Here is a 10280-nt window from a genome sequence, read left to right on the forward strand (position 1 = left end):
GTATTGCCGTCTGTATTTATTTTCATAATTCATTTAGAGTTTTACAAACTCTAGCCCATTGCATAAGGTATCTTGCAAGAAGGTTGTTCATAAGAGAACTTTTTGTGTTCGATGTTATGAATAACACAAGGGCCATACTTTCATTATGAATGAGATGCATGTTATGAATATTGATAATAATACAATACCTCTGGGTTTACTTTCATAATTCATTTTAGAGTTTCTTACACTCTAGCCCATTGCATAATTTTTATTGCAAAAGGGTTGTTCATAAAAGAACAATTGTTGTCCAGTATTATGAATAACATGAAGGGCCATGCTTCCATCCAAGATGGGATGTATGTTATGAATATTGATGGTAAAATGATACATCCATAACACTGACACTAAATGTCGCAAGACTATGAGAATACCACACATGTGTGGAACTGCATTTGGTCACATTGGAGAAACCCGCATGGAAAAATTCCATTATGATGGATTTTGAAGTCGTTTGATTTTGAATCATCTGACACTTGCAACTTTCCTCCGAAAAGTGAAGTGACTGAAATACCGTTCACAGGCCATAAGGAACGAGCAACAAACTTATTGGTGATCATACATTTTGATGGGTGTAGTTCAATAAATGTTGTTGCAAGTAGTGGATTTATATATCTTCAGAAATGACGCAAGTAGATATATGGATATTTGCTTGATGAGACGTAAGTCTGGATCTTTTGAAATCATTCAAAAGGTTTTCAAAAATGAAGTAGAAGTTATTGTAACAAGGAAATTATGTTTCTACAATTTGATTGCAGAAAGGAATATCTGAGTTACAAGTTTAGCGAATGTCTAATGAGTTGTGAAAAGAGTTTCATAACTTACACCTTCCTGAACACCACTATGAGTGGAATGTCTGTGAAGATGTAATCAAACCATTTATGACATGGTAAGGTCAAAGTTGACATAAATAAATTTGTCATTATCCCTTTTAAAGTGATGCTTTAGAGACTGCGGCTTTTACACTGAAAAGAGCTACATCGGGTATGTTGAAATGAAGCCATGGTATGGTACGCCCAACCATGTTATATATTTTCTTAACATTTGGAATATGGGGCTTGTGTAAAAGGTTACAAACCTATTCCAAATCAGACAAGTGCTACTTTGTAGGTTATACCAAAATGTTGGGTATTCCTCCCTCACTATACCGAGGCAAATAGTTTTGCTGCGAAACAGTGTGCTTTTAAAGAGAATGGTTCTTTCAAAAAGGTGAGTGGGAGAATAGTGCAACTCGACGAGATAAACAGTATCTTCGTCATCAGATCAAAGGAAAGAGTCCTTGGAAGTAATTCCAGAGTTTCCTACTGCGACTGATACGGAAGTCTCTACAATAAAATGTATGAACTTTGGTCGAACTTGCAGTTGAACCACGTAGGCAAGGCTCGTGCAAACCTCTCAGGTGCGCAAACGAGATATTGTTGTTAGACAACATTATACCTACGATACACAAGGAAGCGTTGATGGGCCCTGACTCCGGAATTGGCTAAATGCCAATACAACCTGAGTTAGTTTCCATATAAGTGATTCAAGATTAAAACCTTGATACACCTTTCGAAAGACTTAAAGTCTAACGAATATTTATGGAACTTTAAACTGATATGGATAAAAATGTTTTATCCATAAAGCTCGACTTGTTGAAATAACAAGTTCAAGAGTTGACTATGATAAGGTTGTTTTCATCGTAGCGATGCTTAAAGTCGGTTCGGGTTGAACAAGCAATTAATAATCATGAGATATGAAACATGGATGACAATAGGATTTCCATCTGATGGAAATGAAACCAAGGACTTGCATGTGTTACAGTCCAAGGCATTTTGTCTATCTAGAGGATGCTAGTAAGGGTGCAAACTTCAGAGTTCCAGCGATGGACAGAAGAGAGAAAAATGGAGCTGGAATCTTCGTCCTTTGATGAAATGGTGAAAGGGTTCTGACTTCATCAATGGGTAACGAAGATGCTTGTAATTCAAGAAAGTAAGTGGGGGTGTAATAATATTTCTAAAAACCTTGTGTGCTTGACACATTGTTAATTGGAAATAAATTTCTTGACACGAATTAGGACATCATTTGAAATTGTTTTTGATGAAGTGCTTAGGCTAAATAGCTTCAATTTTAGGCATGATGATCTATGGAGATAGATTTACCTAATATGGCTAAGCAATGAATACATATTGACAAGGTGCTAAAACCTATTTAGCATTTAAAACGCCAAGGAGTGATTCTTGACTAAGTCACATGGAAAGAGTTTTTACAATACTCGGTGTCCCAAAACACTGAGGAGTAAAATACATGATGGAGATTCCACACACCTTCGTGTTTTCTTGCAAGCGGAGATCATGAAAAGTTCGTTGTAAAATGTTACATCGATACAGTCTTCATCTTTTCTCCATGCGATTTTCAATTTAAGTTAAGGGTTTTGTGTAATACACAATATGGTGGCACGGTAGTTGGAAATTGTTCCCAACAAGATACTGTGGCGAATTCTATAACAAATGACTAAGTATGTTGATGCTTTAGAAGCGACAAAAGAAGATGTTGAATCATATAGTTCAGTCATGAACTTAGTATGGTTCCAAGATGGCTTTTGTCAATGGGACACTACTGCAGGTAGTTGCTCCATAACTCAGTCTGAGGAATCCAGGTTCGACCTATGATTCACATACATACAATGCCAAGTCCACACAAAATATGAATTTTGTGAAAGCATGAAAATGCGAGGATATGCAGAGATACACACGGAGCTGAAATTGTCAAATCCGATGGACGTCAGGCTATAACACATGCAAAGCATTTTTTACACCAGTATGCCATAGGTGTAAAGTGCATTAGCATTAATTAGATTATTGACTCTAGTGCAAGTGGGAGTCTGTAGGAGATATGCCCTAGAGGCAATAATAAATGATATTATTTATCTCCGAGTTCATAATTATGTTTATGTTCCATGCCATAACTGCAATGATTCTCGAGTCTGCAATATCCACGAGGCTCGGAGGAAGACTCATATGCACGTGTGGCATAATAAACGGTAAGAAGTATTCCTAGTCTGGCCTCCAAGACTAGCTCAAGTGTTGCATGATGGTTCTGTTTTCCTGATCATGGGCATGTCTATGCCAGCAATTTTGAGGCACAATGTTAAGAGAACATTTGTGTTGAATCGACCCGGATTGATGTTATGCTAAGAGATTCATTCGTCACACGTTAATGGTGCATAACACAGAGATGGTTAATGTTTACATGATTCCTTAGACCAAGAGAGTATCGAGTTTCTTCATGCTTGCTTCATGAACTTTGGGGTTTGTTAAACGTCATCCGTAAATGGGTGGCTATTACGGCGGCTTACGGGTTCATGGAAAAGTGTGTCAAGTAACTTGATAGCTCAAGATTGGGATTTGCTCCTCTGACGATGGAGAGATATTCTCGGGCCCTCTCGGTATTATGGTATCCATCATCTTCTGGCCAGACATAGTGTGATTTGATCACTGGGATGCCGGAACACGGAAACGAGAAAAGAGAACAAAACCGGTAACGAGGTCACTTGCATGGTGGACAAATTGTTCATCCACGGGGATGCAACAAATCTCACCTCGGGTGTTTGTGACATATCGCAAAGCAACAGGAATAGCTCACTCCAACTGGAGGTTCACTCGAATATTCATTCGTGTGGGTAGAGGGGTCAATATGGGTGTCCACGGCTCCGATGTTGATCATTGATCAGAAGGGGTTCCGGGTCATGTATATACTTCACCGAACCTATAGGGTCACACGCTTAAGGGTCATCTATCTACTGAATACTAGACAGGGAGTCTGAGAGAAAATCATCGAAAAAGTGTCGGACACCGAAAAGTTTCGGACAGCGGAAAAGTTCCGCAGAGAGAGGTCGCGGGATGAGTTTGGTTGAAACCGAAATAGTTGTCTCGGGGTATGCCATTAAGTCAAAATGGTTTCAGCACATGCCTGATAATTCTTGGAGGGTGCCAGAATCATTCTGGAAACTTTTCGGAATTTTCAAAAATAAAAACCGGAAATGTTCCGGAGCTGCAAGAACCGGTTCAGATGCTTTTCGCAGATGAAAATCACTAAACTGGAATTGTTCCAGAACACGTTGAAAATTATTATGGTCGGTACTGGAAATGTTCTAAGCCCACATAAATATTTTCAGTTCGAACGGACGCTGAAATATGTCTAGGACAGAAGTGCTTTTTGGGATATTTTATGGAAAGCCACCTTTTGGGGCTTTGCCCAAAAGATCTAGGGATGACATGGATGGATTGGGAGGCCCTCATGGGGCCCCCCATGGGGTGTGGCCAGCCACACTTGGGGTCCACCTTGGAGCCCCTCTTGTTCCTTGGTTTCACTCTTATGCCCTTGAGGAAGGACTTCATTCATGTGCATTTTGGGTTTTTGTGTTAAACTACCCTACCCCTTGGGATTTCCTATAAATAGAGGTGGAGGGGCAGCCCTCCACACTCACTCTTTCTCACATACAAGTGCCATGCATGATCTGGCTTCTCTCTCCCTCCCAGCGAAATAGTTTCGTAGAGCTGTAAGGTTGTCTGGGTTCCGGCAGGAACTAGTTCTGGACGGCGAAGCCCTGCCGGATAGATGACACCGTATGTGTGCAACTCTTTAGAGAGATCGTAGTTTCGGTCTTAGTTCGTGAGTGCCTCCCAAAGGGCTGTCCGTGTGACCGTCCAAGTTTCGAAGGTCCTCCCGAAGGGCTGTCCGAGTGACCGTTTGAGTTTCGAAGGTCCTCCCGAAGGGCTGTCTGCGACACCATCTGGGGGGCTGTTCGATCGTCTCCCGGAGGGCTGTCTGAGGAGCAGATGAGGGTATACATCCTCGAGGTTGGGAAGCTGAAGATACTAGCTGCGGGGATCTGCACCGCTGATCGTCATCGACTCTACTTCCCGCTGCACTACGAGTAGGTAACGAAAAAGATCAAACCATGTATACAGTCTCCATAGTGGTCCTGGGCTGGTGCGTAGGTCCGAATTTTTTTGTTTTCTGTCACGTTCCCCTTCACCTCGCTCGGGTTCAGTTAGAGCCCAACGCTTCACACACAGGCGCGTACGTGTACGAGAGAAACGCGCATCGCTCGGCCCCCGACCACCCACCGTAATCGGGAACTCCCCGATATTTTCCTCGCCCTCGCTTCTACCACGGTTTTTTCCATCATGGACGGCCCAAAGAATGTCATGCAGCTGCGTCTCGGGCCCGCCCAGGACGAAAATCCCATTTTCTGTCATGACTTTTTGTCATATAAGTAGGAGCCCACCACATCTATGATGATACCGGGTTTTGTCACAATTATTGTCATAGAAGTGTCATAAGTATGACAGAAAAAAATTCGTTCGGCCAAAATGTCACGGATGTGTCTTTTTTGTAGTGAGTTCCTTTTTAGTTTAGTTTTACTTAATATTAAAATGTCCCTAAATTAGTAATACCACAAAACCCACTGCCAAAAAAGGTTTTACCCCAAAACAATTTAGTTTAGTATTTTATAAAATACAATAGGCATTTAATTAATTGTTATAGCCATTGTTTTAATTATTTTGGTGCATTTAAACATTCTATAAAAGTGTGGTTCCTCCACCATAATTCCCTATCAATTATTTGACTCATTTAGAACATTTTAGTTTTATTGTCTAAAAACTTTGTTGTTTGCCTCAATTTTGAATTTGAATTTGAATCGATTTCAAACTAACACGAGATTAGCAACAGTAATCGAGGTGATGTGGCATCATTAACAGAGGTTGTTGTAGCTTAATTATCCGGGTGTCACAGAAGGTGCCACTGTTGGCTCCATTTGGTGTCACAGTCCGATATGTTATGACTGTCATTGCATCCACCTATTTGGTTGCTACTTTTTTCTTTCTTTTATACATTTCGTTATGTTCTCCAACCCTTCAGCCATGCGGGAGAAATATAGTAGGACATACTACATCTATTAAAATTTAAAAATTGGATACAAGGGAAGGGAATAAAAGATTATACAAGATGGTGTAACCAAACAGTTGGATAAGAAGAATATAGTTTGTTTATAGGGTGGATAAAATATGGCAATTTTATGCTTGAGTTTTCCATTCTAGCCAATGATGTGTTATCATCATCGTGGAATATTTTCTTCTCTTGTAGTTCGTATGCACTTTGAAAGAATGGCACATTAAGAGATTGTTCCCTATGAATGGCAACTTCAATACTTGGAAGATTGTCCATGTTTATGATAGTTGTTTGGAACTTGATATTTCTTCCTGGTATTTGCTAGTAGTAGATCCTAGGATATTGAGTTACCATACACGGAAAACTAGTCTTAAGTATCATCAAGTGACATGTTTTAATTTTATTTTATTATAGGAGAGAGACATCCAAAATTTACACCAAGTCCAGTTCTTTGGCAAATCTTAGGGATGTTGTGCTCTAACCACAATCATCAAGAGGCCTTGCTAATCCTGAAAGCCCCTCCCCTAAGATGCGCAAGGTCCTCTTCTGTTTGGTATCAACCAGAATGAGTCGCTGACCAAAGAGCTGAACCTTGGTGGGGATATCAACAATAGCTCAATGAATTTATAAGCGGTTCTCCATGCAAGAGCAGGAGCAAAGATGGGCATGAGTGATGCAGCGACATGCCTCAAAATAGCCTGCAGAGAAAATTCAGTGACATGAGTGTCTTTTCTTCTCCACCCGCCGGCCTTCAAACTCAACCGATCTCAGCTTCAACGGTTGGTTGCGAGATGTGAGGCCGGGGCTGATGTGGTTTCTCCCAGGAGAATGTGCAGGAAGAATTAACAACAAATTATATCTCTATTTTCATCATTCAACCTCTGGTGTCCATTTTAGACCGTGAAATCAGTGACATGCTTTAATTACGTGTTTGTGAAATTGGTGGTGTTGCATAATTCTAGTCCGCTTGGAAGTGTTCAATCTTTAGTACACAATGAAAAATAATTGTGAAATTGGTAGAGTGACCCTTTATCTTGTAGAGTGACACAATGAAAAAACTAGTCTTAAGTATGTGCTTTGATTGATGATTCTTCATTGGTTGCATATTTATCTGTATCAGTCCTTCACCGCCACTTTAGAGGATTGGAGAAAGTAAGTTATGCCACATACCAACTTAAAATAAGTGAACTCACCACAACAAGATTTAGTGGACTTCTTCCCTTAATTGACTCCAACAACCAAGATCTGGAGAGAGCCAATAAATTTGGCAACACCCTACCTTCACAGTCTGACTGAGGTAGTGGCTAGAGTACATGCTCACACCTCAAGATCAAATGGCCAAAGATTAAAGACAGGGTGAAGATTATGGGCAATGGCATGTGCTTGAAAACAAGTTTTTTACGATCAACCAGTATTCTTTGTTTCGCACGCACAGGCTGGAGAGGCCCATCGTGGTGCAGCAGTCTAGTCTCGCATGGGTGTATGTTGTGCAAGTCACGTCACCAATAGCTAGGTAGTCAACTTCACTCTCGAATACCCGGTAGCTATTATGTGCATTGCACCCCTTCCTGCATGGCTGAAGGGTCGGAGAACATAAGGAAATGTGGAAAAGAAAGATAAAATTAGCAAAACAAAAGGTGGATGCCGTGATGGTCACAACATACCTAGCGGCAACACCAGATGGAGCCAAGAATGGGACTGTCTACCTCGTCTACATCGTACAACTCACGCCATATGAGCTTCCCTCGATCGACGGCTTACCGATAGTGAAGTTTTTGTATGACCATACCTGCACGAGAAGAGGGACTCACAAATCGTAAGTATTTGCTTGTCATGGTGCAGGCCTTGCTCAGTTCATGGTACATCGAGCAATCTCCAGGTCTTGCTCAGATAGAGATGAGTTGAGCCATCTCCAGGTCGACATCATCGATCATCCTGGCTATGCGGTTTATGCGCTTGTCCACGGTGTCGCCGTGGGAGCTGGCAAACATCACCGAACCGAATAAAAACAGGATGAATGCCTCCAGCTAATGACTAAATAGATCATCATTTGCTTCGTCCACATTACGATTCATGATGTCCATCTTGCATAAAAATAACATAACATACATTCTACACAAAATAGAATCCACACGAATAATTGGACAAGGAAAATCTGACGGTATTTGGAAAATATCCTTATACCTTAAAGTGAAGAAGCCACTTCAAGGTGGATCCATGGTTGTCTTTTTAGGATCCTTATAGTTTTGACTTCCCCTGCTATGTGTGTGTGCGAGTCATCAGGTGCATATTGATGCGTGATGGCTTCCCCTACTATGGGTAAGTTAGTGCGCATTGAGACATCTTGCAAGGTGATCTTCATATCCTTGCATGGCAAGTGAAACGTGTTCATTTTGGGATGCGAACGGTCGGTAAGAGTGGCGGGGATTGATAAGTCATAATTGAAGTGACCTGGCCGTGCAGTCATGAGCTCAAGCATCCACGCAAACGGAAGAAGGCTAGCTCTTGACAACCTAATGGATGAAAAGATCCTCGTAAAAGGGGTGGTTGCCTAAAAGTCGTGAAAGGCAAAAAGGGTCTTCAAGCATACCTGTCTATCCATCAACGATCCAACCTCCATGTTTCCTTGTTGGTGCAGATCCTAAATGTCTCTAGATTCTCACGCCTACAACGGTGTTGCGTGTCAATCTCACGGTCCAATGGGAAGTAGCTCTACAGGTATTGTAATTATGCAGTATCATTCTTTTCTTAGAATCCACAATCATTCTTAATAACAAGAATAATGCAAATGGCGAAGTAACAAGATTATCAACCGTAATACACAAACTATTCTTAATTGAGGAGGGTTCTATCAACCACGATATAGTACATAGGACTTTGATATATTTACATATTATTTTGATGAACTACAACACATAGAGATAGTGTAAAATCATGTTTGATTCATTATGCATTAGCAGCAAAACAAGGAAATATCAGCCGTTTGTTGTAAAAAGCACTAGCGTCATAGGTACAGTACTTTCTTTAGCGATAATTTACCCTCTTGCTCCATAAGAATTGTAGGTAAAAGTAATTTTTGTTCCATAGTAATCATCTCATTCTCAACATTTCATTCTGTCTCGGCAAGTATCTGAATTCGTTTAACTACAGATTGGGAACTAAACAAGATTTACTATACTACAACAAACTCTTGTCATGTTTGTGCAAGCAGCTGAGAGTTGGTATAGGGACCGCTCGACCAACGGGCGACAGCTGGTGCTAAAATCTCATCGACGACACCCGCCAAATATAAGTATAAATAGAAAGACAAGTAACTCATCGAGGTGGGGTGGAAGCTCACCTTCATTCTCATGGTGCCCGCCCAACTCGTCCTTGGTGGCAGAGCGTGGTCCTGCTCCTCCTTTAGTTTCAAGTCTTCATCCATGGCTGCTCTAAGTTAGGATTTTGGAAGGGGGTCGATTGCTTCCAACTCTGGAGATTGGAAGAGGGTTTGGATAGGGAATCGATTGACTAGAACCTAAGAGGTATGGGGTGGAGAAGAAGTGCCTTGGGAGCTGCAACTTGAGGGGGTTGATTGATTGCTACTAGACTTTCTAGTGGAGCGGATGGGAATGTGAGTCACTCGTTCAAAAGTCCGGTAATAAATTGACACCTAAGTTGCAATGTGACAACGAGACTTCTCAACTCTCTTTGAGGTACGTACATGTGCATCTATATAGCCACTGTTGGGAGCAATCAATCAACAAGAGTAGTGGATATATTAGTGCACATGCATGTACTCAAAGAGAGATGGGAAGGCTCGCTGACGCATCGCAACGATTTAGGTGGCAATTTATTACCTGCCTTTTGAACAGGTGACTTTCCAACCGTATGGTCAAACAAAGAGGCGAAATTTGGTTTTTCTACATTACTTTTACACGCCTCATGTTCTCCATCCACTCAACTAACAACTAGTAGCAATCAATCAACCCCCATCAAGTAGCATATGCCACCTTTTCTCCATCCAGTACTTCTTCCCAGGTTCCGGTCAACCAATTTTCTATACAAATCCTCTTCCAATATCCACAGTTGGAAGCAATCAATTCTCTTTCCAAACCCCTAACCTAGAGCCACCATGGACGATGACTTCAAACTCCAAAAGAAGTAGGACCACCCTACCGCCTGCTGCAGATGAGTTGACTGGGCACCCGGACGATGATAGAGAGATTCCAACCCCACCCTGATGTGTTACTCATTTTTATTGCACCAGCTATCGCCCGTTGGCCATGCATTACCTGTACCGACTCTCAGCTGCTTCTTATCGA

The 10280-nt window shown here is 41.4% G+C and overlaps 1 long non-coding RNA gene across 2 annotated transcripts; it reads right to left on the reverse strand.

Annotated features, from left to right (window-relative positions):
* Nucleotides 1-6584: 6584 nt before the first annotated feature.
* LOC123168635 (uncharacterized) lies at nucleotides 6585-9657 on the reverse strand. 2 transcript variants are annotated; one of them, XR_006484437.1, is made up of 5 exons: nucleotides 9317-9657; nucleotides 8567-8641; nucleotides 8161-8489; nucleotides 7641-7956; nucleotides 6586-7552 (listed from the first exon to the last, which is right to left on the reverse strand). It is a non-coding gene; the product is annotated as an uncharacterized lncRNA (long non-coding RNA). The 2 variants fall into 2 exon arrangements; XR_006484436.1 differs by having other exon boundaries at nucleotides 6585-7552; nucleotides 7641-8489.
* Nucleotides 9658-10280: the final 623 nt, after the last annotated feature.

Source organism: Triticum aestivum, chromosome 7D (assembly GCF_018294505.1).
Source record: "Triticum aestivum cultivar Chinese Spring chromosome 7D, IWGSC CS RefSeq v2.1, whole genome shotgun sequence".
Taxonomy (NCBI): Eukaryota; Viridiplantae; Streptophyta; class Magnoliopsida; order Poales; family Poaceae; genus Triticum; species Triticum aestivum.